Source organism: Rattus norvegicus, chromosome 13 (assembly GCF_036323735.1).
Source record: "Rattus norvegicus strain BN/NHsdMcwi chromosome 13, GRCr8, whole genome shotgun sequence".
In the NCBI taxonomy this organism is placed as follows: Eukaryota; Metazoa; Chordata; class Mammalia; order Rodentia; family Muridae; genus Rattus; species Rattus norvegicus.
The window spans coordinates 82,233,626-82,247,622 of NC_086031.1; the positions used below are offsets into that span (position 1 = coordinate 82,233,626).

General features: G+C 46.9%; 1 long non-coding RNA gene across 2 annotated transcripts; it reads left to right on the forward strand.

Annotated features, from left to right (window-relative positions):
- The first annotated feature begins 240 nt into the window (after positions 1-240).
- On the forward strand, positions 241-13,718 carry LOC102553924 (uncharacterized). Of its 2 annotated transcripts, XR_595539.4 has the most exons (4): positions 241-3,657; positions 4,952-7,368; positions 7,810-7,861; positions 8,998-13,718. It is a non-coding gene; the product is annotated as an uncharacterized LOC102553924 (long non-coding RNA). The 2 variants fall into 2 exon arrangements; XR_010057098.1 differs by lacking the exon at positions 7,810-7,861.
- Positions 13,719-13,997: the final 279 nt, after the last annotated feature.

The window sequence follows — 13,997 nt, forward strand, 5'->3', positions numbered from 1 at the left end:
TGGACAACCCGCCAGTTTACTTGGCGTCCCTGTTTGGATGCATTTTTTTAAGGGGCCTGACAATTGAGGATCCTGCCTTCCTGCTCAGAATTTGTACTTTTTTCCTCAAATGGTTTCAGGGCATGTAGAACAACCCTGGCTATAGTTCCATGGAGTGCAGTCTCAGTTCAACGGTCACCATGGTAAATAACTATCTAGTACATAGAAGGTCTCCACCTCTGGACTTTTAGGAAAGATCCCCCTTCCTTCTAAATGCAAAGGCATCCTCACAGGAACATTCAAGGCTCCCCCAGAGCAGAGATTCTCAAAGCAAAGCCTTCAAACAAGTAGCATCACCTGAAAACTTGTTAGAATCACAGGCTGCCACCAGTGCAATAGTGGCGTGTGGCGTGTGTGTGTGTGTGTGAATGAGTGTTATGTGTATGTGTGAATGAGTGTGTGTATGTGTGTGTGTGTGAATGAGTATGTATGTGTGTGCAAGCGTGTGTATGAGTGTGTGCTTGTGTGAGTGTGTGTGCTTGTGTGAATGTGTGTGTATGTGTGAATGAGTGTGTATGTGTGTGTGAGTATGTGTGAGTGAGTGTGTTTGTGTGTGTGTGAGTGTATGTGAGTGTGTGTGAATGAGTATGTATGTGTATGTGTGAGTGTGTGTGTATGTGAGTGTGTGTGTATGTGAGTGTATTTGAGTGTGTGTGAGTGTGTGAGTGTGTGTGAGAGAGTGTGTGTGTGAGAGTGTGTAAACCAACTGCTTTCTGATTGGATTTGATGCCTGATCCACAGGAGGGAACTCCTATCATGTGCTGTAAATTCAGTCAGAAACCCGTGGGGGTGAGGGTTTCACATGCGCTAGTCTTGGAAGTTACAGATATCATTTTGCTATGCAGACACAATGTGTGTATGGAATCATCTTGTCATGGCTATTTATGCCCATAAAATGGTGCTGCCTATCAGCTTTGGCCAGAGTAGCTTCCTCTTACAATTTGGTTTGTATTTTTAAAGGTGGCTTTAACTGAGCACCGCACCTTCGTGCTCTGTTAACTGAATACCTCGCCTTCCTGCTCGGAATTTGTCCAACCTGGTCCTGACTACCTGGTAACACAGCTGGAGTAAGGACCTTGGGATCTGGTTCCCCCTCACCCTTCACCCGCAGGGCCTTGGACTAGTCCTCCAATCCTTTCCACCTTAATGGGGCTAATAGCACCTACGTGACCCAACCTACCAGCTGAGTGAGTATTAAATCTACTGCTCAACATGAGAGCCTTTAAAAAATATCTCAGTTAATTAATTAGTTGACTAATTAACTAGTTAATTTTGAGGTGGACAAGGATTCGCTGTGTAACCCAGATTGGCATCAAACCTGCAGTGATCCTTCTGACTCCACCTTTCGAGAGTGCCAGGATTACAGACCCGTGCCAGCATGCCTGTCTTGACAGTATACCTTTCATAAGCACAGAAAGCACATGAAAGGTCAGAAGGTGGCTTCATTTCTGCCTTCAGAGTTGCAAGACTACCTGACGAAAGCAACTTAATGGAGGTTTGTGCCGGCTCACAGTTCCTGGGTACGGCCCATCATGGTGGGTGGGGAAGTCACGGCAGCAGGAGCCTGAGGTGGCTGGTCACATTGCATCTACAGTCGGGAAGCAGACACTGACAGATGCTAGTGCTCAGTCATTCTTATTCAGTCCTGGGCTCTGGCCACAGACTGGTGCTGCCCACCTTTAGGGTGGATCTTTCCACCCCAATTAACCCAATTTAAACAGTCCCTCGCAGACGTGTGCAGAGGCCCATCTCCTCTGTGATGTTTACATCATCGTAAGTCAATTGAAGAACGTTGGAGTGATTATGAATGGACACAGAAAATGTGGTTCTTTTATACAATGGAATACTATTCAGCTACTAAAAACAAGGACATCATGATGTTTGCAGGCAAATGGATGGAACTAGAAAATATCCCGAGTGAGGTAACCCAGACCCAAAAGGACATGCATGGTATGTACTCACTGATAGGTGGATATTAGTCACATGATACAACCCACAGCCCATAAGAAGCTAAACCAGAAGGAGGGCCCAAGTGTGGATGCTTCAATCCCAATTAGAAGGAGGAACAAAATAATCATGGGAGGCAGAGGGAGGGAGGGACCTGGGTAGGAGAGGGGAAGGGAGAAGGGGGTGCAGGATCAGGAGAGAAGCCCAGAGGGTCAGGAGAATGAATAGAAATGTGCAGCTGCGAGGGAGTGGGGGTGAGGTGTGGGGGTTGGGGGAGTGGGAGGAACCTCTAGAAAGATCCAGAAACCCAGGATGTGAGAGAGGCTCCCAGGACAGCCATGCTAGGCTCCTGTCTACAACATGACTGAGACAGATGTCTGAAACTTACAACCAACCACTGGGAGAGTTAGGGGAAGGATTGAAGGAGCTGAAGGGGATGACAACCCCATAGGAAGACCAATAGAGTCAACTAACCCTGAGCCCTGGGAGCTCCCAGAAACTGAGCCATCAACCAAAGAGCATGCACGGGCTGATTCGAGGCCCTGGCACATCTGTAAGCAGAGCACGGACTACCTTGTCTGGCGTCAGTGGGGAGAGGATGCATCTAATCCTGTAAAGAATTGATGTCCCAGGGTAGGGGGATGTGGGGAGAGAACCCTCTCAGAAGCTAAGGGGAGGGGGCCTAGGGGACAACATTTGGGATGTAAATATAAAATAATTAATTAAAAAAAGAAATAGTAACAATAGATTGAGATAGGAAAATACAGTATGAATGTACACCTTAGAAAGTGTAGACTTGCAGGGGAAGTTAAGCAAACAGGAAGGAAAAAATGGTAACATTCATAGTGAGAAAGTTGACTCCAATTCGAAAATTGGTTAATGATATTTATCAATAAAAATGAAATTAAAAAGTCTTTTGTAAGCAAAAATGTGGCTTCTGCTCTCAGAAAAGTTGCAACCCAACAAGGAGCATGAATAAACAGTGGTAACAGTATTTTGTAAATGTATATAATGTATATGTATATGATGTATATGATGTATATGTATGTATATGTGTATGTGTATATGTATAAGTGTGTATGTATATATGATGCATATGTATGTTTATGTATATGTGTATATGTATATGATGTATATTATGTATATGTGTATGTGTGTATGTATATATGATGCATATGTATGTTTATGTATATGTGTATATGTATATGATGTATATTATGTATATGTGTATGTGTATATGTATATGTGTGTATGTATATATGATGCATATGTATGTTTATGTATATGTGTATATGTATATGATGTATCTATATGTTTATGTGTATGTGTATGTGTAATGTATATGTATATGATGTATATGTATATTATATGTATGATGTATATTTATGTTTATGTACATGTGTATGTGTATACGATATATATGATGCATATGATGTATATGTATGTTATGTGTATGTATAATGTATATGTATATGATGTATATGTATATATAGTATCTGCATATACGTATGTACATGTATATAATATATAATGCATATATAGTATATATGATGTGTGTGTGTGTGGCCACAGGGTCCTTGGGAGAGGAATAAGCAATGGACTACAATAAGAAGCTTGGACTTGGGAGTTGACAGAATCCACAGAGGAGTATGATATGATGTAGACCTCGAGGTATGCACACTTATGAACTATTACGTGCGTGATGGCATTGGGTTGGACTCCAGAGAGAGGCTCACACACCAGAGTCCATACTTACTAATTCCGTTGGATCTTTGTACACCTTAGTTGCTTCATCTTCATAAGAGCTGGGGGGGGGGTGTCAGTGGGTAGAGTGCTTACTGGGCAAGCATGAGAACAGGGGTTTGGATCCCCAGAGCCCACACAAGGCTAGATATGATAGCATTCATCTGTAACACCAGAAAGCCTACAGCAAGACAGGAGGCAGAGATGGGAGCTGAAAGCTCTCAGGACAGTTTGCCTGAAACATATGCAACATTGCCGTAACAGGAGACCCCACCTCAAAGGTGGAAGGTGAGGGCCAACACATGAGGCTGGCCTCTGACTTCCGTGTGTGCTAAGGCACGTACGCATGTGCACGCGTATACACAGAGGAAAGGAGAGTGATGCTTGACTTTTGACCTGGTTAAAATGGAAAGCATGTGTCAGCACGCTCTACCTTACTGCTGATCGAGACTAAGGTCTCTTTCATAAGACTTGGGCTGGCACACAGCCTTTGGATCTGAAGGAAGAGATTAAAAAACAGATCCACCTTGTGGAAAATACCAGGCCCTAGGAGACTAGACATAAAGCTTCTTTAAGGCTCGGTTTGACTCCAGGAATTTGGGTTCTTCCAGGCTACCAAATAGACAGAGTAGTCTGAGGGTCTGGGCTGCTGGCCACCCTGGTTACTAAGCCAGGCTGTCACTAAACAAGGCCTTGCATCACTGGGACTATCTGTCACCTAGAATCTCACAGCAGCTACCTAGCTAGTTAGTCCCATCTCTGCTTCCTCCTACCCCAAATCTCTTCACAACAGGTTACCACAATCCCTGAAGTTCTGCAATGAGTCTCCAATTCCCTCAGAGTGAAAGCTAAGGTCTTTTGACATCCTTCAGGGCTCAGGAGCTGTTTCCTGTCTGACTCCATCTCCTGCTGCTCTCCTCTCTGAGCCTCTTGGGCTCTGCTGCCTCCTCCCTCAGGCTCTGACTACACCCTCTGATTGGAGAGTCTTGCTTGAGGATATCCACATGCAACTCACTCACTCCCACAAATCTTTGCTCAAGTGTCAACTCCTCAAGGAAACTCCTGACAACCCTTTCTAAAATAGTAACTGCACACCGCCTACCCCCAGCATGCTGCAACCCAGTTACCCTGCGATTATCTCTTTGAGGAGCATTCGTCGCCCAACTCACCTCGTCGTTTACTGACTTTTCTCCGTGGATCTTTCTCTGTCTCCCTTCACTAGAGGATAAGCCACATGAAGGCAGTGACTTCGGCAAGTCTTACATATCCTGAGGGCCTAGAACACTTAGTGGCTGCCCAGAAATACCGGCTGGTTTTTGACTTGGCTCATTTGGGATGCTGGAGGCAAAGAAGCAAGCCTACTGTCCATTGATGATGAGCTGACAGTTGGTAACCAACTTCCAAGGAGGATCTGAGCTCATTCTAGGGCAGAAGCAATTTATTCCCTCCCACCCTCCCCCTCCTTGTCAAGCTGAAAGTTGAGTCCTAACCTTGCACGAAGCTCTGGTAAGCTGATTCCTGAAGAGTCTTCTTTGCTGAGGGTCTCGGGTTAAGAGAGAGTTCTGGAGCATTGAGGAAGGGCTCCTATGATGCAAGATGGTGAGGGGATCCCCACTTTGGGCTGAGTGAGGGAGTTTGCATGCCTGCGAGATGAGTCAGAGTAGCTGTGCCTGTTCAGAGATTTTCTCCTGAGCTGAATATAGTATTGCCCACCTAGAATCCCAGAATTTGGGAGGATGAAGCAGGAGAATTGCTCTTCACCCAGCAACTTTGATGTTAGCCTGTGCTACAGAGCCGATCTCAAAAAAACAGTGGGGCTGGAAAGACAGCCCAGCTGTTAAGGGCACCAGCTATTCTTGCTGAGGACCCACATTTGATTCTCAGCACCGGGAAGGAAGTTCACAAGTATCTGTAGTTCCAGTTCCAGGGAGCCTAACATTCTCTTCAGGCCTTTGCACACACTAGGCATACACACATTACACAGACATACGTGCAGGCACCCACCCAAATTTCTTTTTAATTAAGATACATAGATTTCAAGGATGGAGAAATGGCCTAGTGGTTAAGAGCATTTGCCGTTTATGCCGGGGATCACAACCGCCTGCACATTCTGCCCAGGGATCCCGATGTCTTCCTCTTGCCTTTTGTACTTGCAGGGAATCCTAGATTTGATCCCCAGAAGAACATAAACCCAGGAGGTGGAGACAGAAAGATCAATGTCATCCTCCATTATTTAGTGAATTTGAGGCCAACCTGTATTGCAGAGAGTCTGCGTGTTGACATCTGTGTCACAAGCAAACAAGAAACAATGAAAAGAATGCCTAAAAAAATGGAACAAAAAAGCCCCGTTTTCCCCATTCTCTGAGGACCCGTTGTCTGAGCCTTGCAGGCTCGTCTATGATGAAGCAGTGGCTGAGTGGAGTAGAGGAGGAGTTTGGATGTTAGTGCTGATCTTGCCAGCCAGTGCTCTACACTCTGAGTCAAACCTACAAGAGAGGGAGCACTGCCAGTCAGGGACCCAGTGCTCAGCCCAGCCCCTCAGGTCAAACCCACCTCTAAGCTACATTTTCACGTGTCCAAAAGGAACAGTTAAGCCTGTACTGTCTTCCTTTCCGTGCAGTCTGGGGATCAAGTGGAAATAATGTATATGAAAATGTTCCTAACAGGATAAAGAGCTTTGCCAGGATGAGAAATTGCTTTTATTTCAAATGATGTCAAGGGTGAGATTTCTAAGAAGTCATTTGGGTGGGTTGTTATTTGAAATTGTGTTTTGCTCTGTGTGTGTGTGTGTGTGTGTGTGTGTGTGTGTGAGAGAGAGAGAGAGAGAGAGAGAGAGAGAGACAGAGACAGAGACACAGACACAGACACAGACACAGACACAGACACAGAAACACAGAGACACAGAGAAACAGACACAGAGAGACAGAGAGACAGAGAAACAGGCAGACACACACAGACAGAGACAGAGAGAGACAGTGACAGACACACAGAGAGACAGAGACAAGCAAACAGGCACAGAGAGAGGGGGAGGGGAAGGAAAGAGGTAGAGGAGGAGGGAGAAGAAGAGGGGGAGGGGAGGGAGAGAGAGGGAGAGGTGGAGGGAGAGGGAGAGAGATCAGGGCCTGCTTTATCCAGAACCAGAGTAAATGTGGTGTGAATACCCAGTTTATTCTGAGGTATTCTGATGCTGATCGGATGAGCACAGATCCCACTAAGTCCTGAGCTAGGATCTTTAGGGCTACTGGAAGGAGGAGAAAATGGGCCAGCACCTCAGTTTTCTCAGGACCTCAGTAGCTATTTGTAGAAACCGATCTGTTCTCTGCCCAGAGCCACCGTTCTCTTCTTCCACTCCACAACTTGTATGTCTCGAATGTCTTATTATTCCTAGCTAAAAAAATGAGAAGACTTGGGGTCAGAGAGGTCTAGCTCTTTGGAAACTGGCAGCAATGGCCTCAGAGTGACGATGTGTCGTCTGCTTTCAAAACCCAGCAGCTTTCCTCGTGCATTAGCTGTTTCCCTTGCTGTGAGAACAGACTCCATGTGTAGACGGGGCTCGCCTCAAACTCAGAGATCCATCTGCTTCTGTCTCCCACCTCCTAGGACTACCTAACTCCAACCGATAACCACTCACAAAGGAAGGTGAGTTTTCCCCAAGCGAGTCTCACTGGGTCTACACACCACACTGAAAGGCAGGCCTTGTGACCAGCAATAGACAGGGAACCCAATGGCATTGTTCTGAGGATTTTGTTTTGTTTCAGTGCTTTGTCTGGGCAGTTTTTAAGCTTACAGGTCTTTTACTTATATATGTGTGTGCGAGTGTTTGTCTCTGTGTTTACGTATGTTTCTTGTATTTTTTTTTTGGCTCCCCATTCTTCTGTTTGCTTGTTTGACTTGCCCTATTTTGTTTGTTTGTTTGTTTTTTTATCTTATTTTATATCATCATCATTGTCGTCATCATCATCATCATCATCGTCGTCGTCGTCGTCGTCATCATCATTGTCGTCATCATCATCATCATCATCATCGTCGTCGTCGTCATCGTCATCGTCATCGTCATCGTCATCGTCATCACCATTTCAGATGTGTGTTTGTTTTCTAGTGAGAAAGAGTGTGGAGCCAAGTAGAAGAGATGGTGAGGATCTGGGAGGAGTCAGAGGAGGGCACACTAATACAATCAAGATGAATTGTATGAAGAATCTATTTTCAATGAACAAAAAGAGATATGGGCTAACACACCCAGCCTTTTCTTCCCTTTAAGACCGGATGCCATAGTTACTTCCCCTAGGAAGCCCTCCTTGGTGAGCCTGTCTGGCAGTATCACGAGCTTCCTGCAGCCTTGGGTGCTCTTGGCTGTTTCATAAGAGCTAGCTCTGCTGCTCAAGGAGGCTCTGGGCCTTTGACTATCTGCATAAAGTGCAGTGTGGTACTTCAGACTCCTGAGCCAAGCACTGGACAGTGTTGTCCAATGGGTTGATCAGTGGTGGCAATAAGGCAGACAGGTGCAAACAGGCATTTCGTCAGGAAGAGCAGAGAGTGAACCTCTTCTACCCAGTTGACCGGTTCTGAGGTATCATCTACTTCCACATCCAGGCACCAGGCTAGAGGGATGAGCCTGGGCTATTTGCAGCTGGCACTTGGCAGAGTTGTATGCACAGGCATCGGTGGCCTTAGCTGCCTTTCTGTCTCACTTCCCAGGATTTGGGTGCCCTGAGTCTGTCGGGCCTGTGATCTACTGGATTGATTGTAGAGCAGTGATCCTTCTCACCAGGAGAGTGCACGAGTGAGACATGTGGGCGAGTACCCGTGCTTGTTTAAAAAGCATTTTGAGAGAAGAAAACTGGAGGCAGGACACAGACAGAACAGAGAGAATGGAGGAATCGATTACCTAGTATCAAGCATTTTACTATAGCTGCAGAAATGGCAGAGAGAAGGGAAATTGAGAACTGAGGGAGGGAGGGAGAGAGCAATGCTAGTCTATGATGATAGGACATCCTTGACACGCCAGGGAGAGCATGGTCCTGGGAGGCGGGACTTCCTGTGTCACAGCAAACATTCAGCACTTCCTCTGGGTTATACACTGGCAGAGCACTGTGATTGAAGGTACGTTCCCCAAGGTCACGTGCGCTGAAGGCTTGGTTCCTAATGGGAGTTGGGGCCTAGTGGAGATCCTTAGGTCATTGGGGCACACCCTTGAAGGGGGAGCAACATACTCTTTCACCTGAAGCCCCTGAACTGAGAAATTTACTCGGTCTCTGTTCTTGTTCCCAGCAGGCTGTGTGTTCTCACCAGAGAAACGAATCTTCAACCTTGGGCACCCCAAAACCATGAGCCGTGGCAAATCTTTCCCCCTCTTGATGTGGCATCTCAGGCTATTACCTCACAGTCACAGAGAACTGACTAGCACACTTGGTGTGGGTCTGTTGGAGAGCAAAGGCAGAATAACGAAAGAACCCAACGTGCGCCTTCTGATGCTTTCAAGGTGTCTCCATCTGTTTTCTGCTGCTATAGTAAAATGCTTGATACTAGGCAATTTGCAAAGGAAAGAGGCTTATTTAGGTTAATGGAGAGTGGGATGCTGGAGAATCTGGTGACAACATCTGTCAAGTTTCTCCAGAGGGTCTTGTTCTGCTTCAACCCATGGCAAAAAGTGGAAGAGCGAGTGGCTGCAGGCTCGAGAGGCAGGACACAGGTGTGGCCTGGCTTCATGTCAGCCTGCTCTTGTGATAGCTGATCTTGTTGTCTGCATTAATCCCTCTTGTGGAACTAGTCACCTCTTAGAGGCTTCATTACCCCACCACCCAGCACATTAGACGAGGAATCGAATTCCAGCGTGCACTTCAGAGGAGACAACCCATATTCAAACCCCAGCAGGAGGAGCTAAAGCAGGAGGCTTTGGTGTCACGCCCACACCACAGAAACAACATTATCCAGGCTGGCGGCACAACTAGCCATATCATCCCTATGCGTAAAATAAAGATATGGGGTCAGGTGATGTCTGAGATGCTTTCTAGTCCTCACATGTTTTTGTAAGCCAAGGGTGGGCTTGATGTGGAGCGTCTGACTGGGGTCAGCTAGAGGAAGAAACCATGTGAGCTCCCAGTGAGAGAGGACGTCGGTTTGGGAAGATGAGACATGGTCAGTCGTGTGAGCATAACTGGATGAGGGTGTGGCACCTGCTGAAACAACAGACGCGTCATCCCCGACAGACCCTGCAGCCTAGGTGGAGTTTCTGGGCTTGTAAAACACTAACCCAAACATGGCAAGACGTTAATCTGTAGGGGACAGATTAGTGTGTATGTGGCTCAGCTGACCACAGGGCAGGGACTAGGGATGGCAATGGCCAGAAATGGGGCAGGGAACCGGGCTGTGAACTCGTCCGGTTCTTAGCTCCACTTTTCCTTTTGTGGCATGTGCATGTGCCTGTCTGTGTGGAGTCCTTCTTCTTCAGGAGCAGATGAGTAAACTGGACTTACCTGTCTTGGGCTTCCCTTCCCTTCCCTTCCCTTCCCTTTCCTTGTGTGTAAAAACACATATCTGTGTGAAGTCCTTTTCCGGGAGTAGTCCAGTCTACCTTGTGTTTTGAGACAGACTCTCTCACTGGGACTCGGACCTGCTGGTTAAGCCAGTCTGGCTGGCTAATGAATCCCAAGGATCCTTCCCACCCTGCCTCCTCAGTGCTGGGACTAAAAGCAGCAGCACCACGATCCCCATCCCTTTTCGATGTGGGTGCTGGAGACTGGACTTAGGTTCTCATGCTTCTTGCCCAGCAGCGACTTTACCCACTGAGCTCTCTCCTGGTCCCTCCCTCTCACCTCTCACCTCTCACCACGCTGTTGAGACTCTCAATCCAGGCTGGCCTCATCCTCACTGTGGTGATGAGAATGGCCTTGAACTTCTGACTTTCCTGTCTACATCTCAAAACCTGGTTTACATTTTACTGGAGAGAAAGCCTGGGGCTTCTTGGATGCTAGGTAACAATATCCAACTGAAGTCCATCCTGAGACCTCTACTGACTATTTCTTTATGCTGAGCTATTTGGGCTGAGCGCGCTGGGGCTCTTTAATGCTGGGGAGGGGAATGTCAATCAAGATGACACACACATGGGGAGGTGGGGTTGACTGATTGGTGTGCATATGAGAAGTGGTATAATTTTATCTTCTAACCCAGCCTGGCAGGGCCTGGGAGTTACTTAGTTTTTAAAGAAGGAAGACAAAAACCAGCATATACGAGTCTGTGGTTGTGCTCACATGGGTCGCAGCTTGTGAGGAGGCAGCTGAAATCCCAAATCAATAAGGTAATTGAGTCATTTCCCTCAAGAGTCTCAGGCTATTACTTTAAGTGGACACAGGGCAGTCGGCTGTGTTTGTTGAGCTGTAATCAGCTTTGGACTCATTGGACACATTGATCTCTTCTAACACCATTCGGTGTTTGCACTGAACTGGGAGAGGTTGTCTCTGTCTCCTCCGTCCGTTCCTCCCTCAGTCCTTTCCTCCCCATTCCCCGGGCTTCCAAAGAACCAAAGCAAATGCGTATTTTCCTCTGCCAGCTAGGCCGGAGGCTTTCTGCTCCCCATCACTTGTTCTAACAGCAAAAATCAATTTTCCAAGACTCTACACTTCTACACACACACACACACACACACACACACACACACACACACACACATCCTCCTCTCAACAAATGTGCTTTTTAATTTAGGAAAAGCGTCAAAACAACAGGTCCACTATAGTTCTACAGTGTGTCCTAGGGCAGAAAAGCAGTTCCCAACCCGGCAAGGGACATTGTCCTCATTGAAGCTGCTCCCAACTCTGGTCAGCTCACAATCCCAACCTTTGTGATGACCAAAGAATCATGGCCTGTCCCCTTCCCCTCAGACTCCACCCTGCTGGCCCCCAAAGGTCACTGTCAGTGATGTCACGGAAAAGTATGTGTTAGAGCCTGTCCTCAGAGGCAGCCCTGGAAACTGCTGGTGGATTCCAGAAAGTTGGCAGCGTTGCACTCCTTTTACTGAGCCCTGGCCCTGAGAAACGTCTCCATCTTGAATGCAGGACACAGGGGAAGGACTCCACTGTGGCTGGTGTGACCTGGATGGGTGACCCCTCGGACAGTGTGGATGCTCTGACTTCTACTGTGGTTTCCATATTCTTTCCCCTGGCAGTCCATGGAGTACGGGGGGTGGGAGGGGACTTAGTCCTTCCCCCTAGTCCCTAGCCTCTCCTTGTAGAGCTACTTTTTCTCTTCTTTGTACTTGTCCCCCTTTGCGTCCCCACCCCCTCCCCCTCATCTTCAGTAGATTCACACACAGAAATGCAGTCTCAGGCACATCCCATCCTGCATCCAGAGCTCTCTATTAACCCTCTCTGGCTCTAACTGGGGACCAGAGAAAAAAATCCAACCAAAGCCCAGATGTGTCAGCAGTGCCTTTAGCTATAACCCACACAGGCTGCTCGCCTGGCAAGAGATTCTCCCAAAGAGCCTAAGGCATCATGGGAAATGTAGAAAGGCTCTCACACTCCAGAAGAAAATCTCTACCAACCTAAGAACATACATGGGCCAGCCCTAGCTTCCCCTGCACATATGCAGCAGATGTGCAGCTTGGGTCCTGAATTTATTCATCTGGGTCCTGAATAAATGGAGCGGGGACTATCCCAAAAGCTGTTTCCGGTATGTGGGATATGTTCTTCTAGCTGGGCTGCCTTGTCTGGGCTCAATAGGAAAGGATGCGGTTAGCCTCGCAGACTCGATGTGCCAGCGTGGAGGAATACATGGGGTGGGAGGAGCACCCACTCAGAGGAGAGGGGAGGGGGGTTCAAGAAGGGAGTGGTGGGGGGCAGTGAGTGGAATGTAAAGTGAATAAGTGAAAATAAATAAGTAGATTAATAGATAGACAGATCATTAGATAAATAAATAAATAGTTGACCATCTTAGTGCTGCCTACAGGACTTGCACTGTTCTAGGTATCTGCATGTGACTTCCAATGATGCTTTAAGCTTCCTCTGTTGGGAGCTGACTGCACTGTGAATTTTAAGCTAAAGAAACCAAGGCGGGGTAAGGAGGTGTTAAATAGCTAGGTAAGTAAATTGTTTACCTTATAAGGTTGAGGGCCTGAGTACTGATCTATAAAACCCACGTTCTAAAAGCCAGCTATGGTCGCTTGTGCTTGTTATTCCAAGTCCGTGAAGCAGAGGCAGGCAGATCCCTGAGGCTCTGTGGCTGAACAGCCTAGCTACATTTTGTTGCTGTTAAAAAGAAGAAAAATAATAAACAAACAAATAAATAAGGAAATAAATAAAATGGTCAGTGTTTGAGTATTGACATGAAACTAGGTTGTCTCTGACCTTCACAATCACACACACACACACACACACACACACACACACACACACATGCCCGTGCATGCACACATTCATAAGCACAGACACCATAGACAGACAGACACATACACACACATGCCCATGTATGCACACATAAACAAGCACAAACACACAGACAGACAGACAGACAGACACACACACCCATGTATGCACACATACATAAGCACAGACACACAGACACAGACAGACAGACAGACAGACACACACACATGCCTGTGCACACACACATTCATAAACACAGACACGCATAGATAGACAGACAGACAGACAGACACACACCCATGTATGCACACATACATAAGCACAGACACGCAGACACAGACAGACAGACAGACACACACACATACGCGCGCGCACGCGCACACACAAATACTCTGAGGCCAAGTGGTGCAGCCAAATAGCAGTTTTAAAAGTAAGCTTTTTGACTTGAAATCTATGACTCTGTACTACCCTGCTCTTTGAAACTGCATTAGGTAGCCAGGATTATTTACCCTACAGAAGGGAGGGGATGTGTATATGCTTACACGCGCACACACACACACACACACACACACAGAGAGAGAGAGAGAGAGAGAGAGAGAGAGAGAGAGAGAGAGAGAGAGAGAGTAACAGAAATTAGTTAACCTGCTCTAAGTTCCTGGTAGGTCACACATGCGCACCTGCCCAAGAGCTTTCTAGTTTCTAGAATGAAATACATATACACGCACACACGCACACAAGCTCAGTTAATTTTTATATGCCTTGGCTAGCTCAAAGCCTGGGCACTTCTAATCCTTTTTGAGGCTAGCAAACATTCCTCTCTGGTATACCTGAATTGACGCCCCTCCAAATCTACCTTCTGGGCACCCCCCTCAATAGGTTCCCTTTCCCTTTCTGCCTACATTGCTGGAAGAT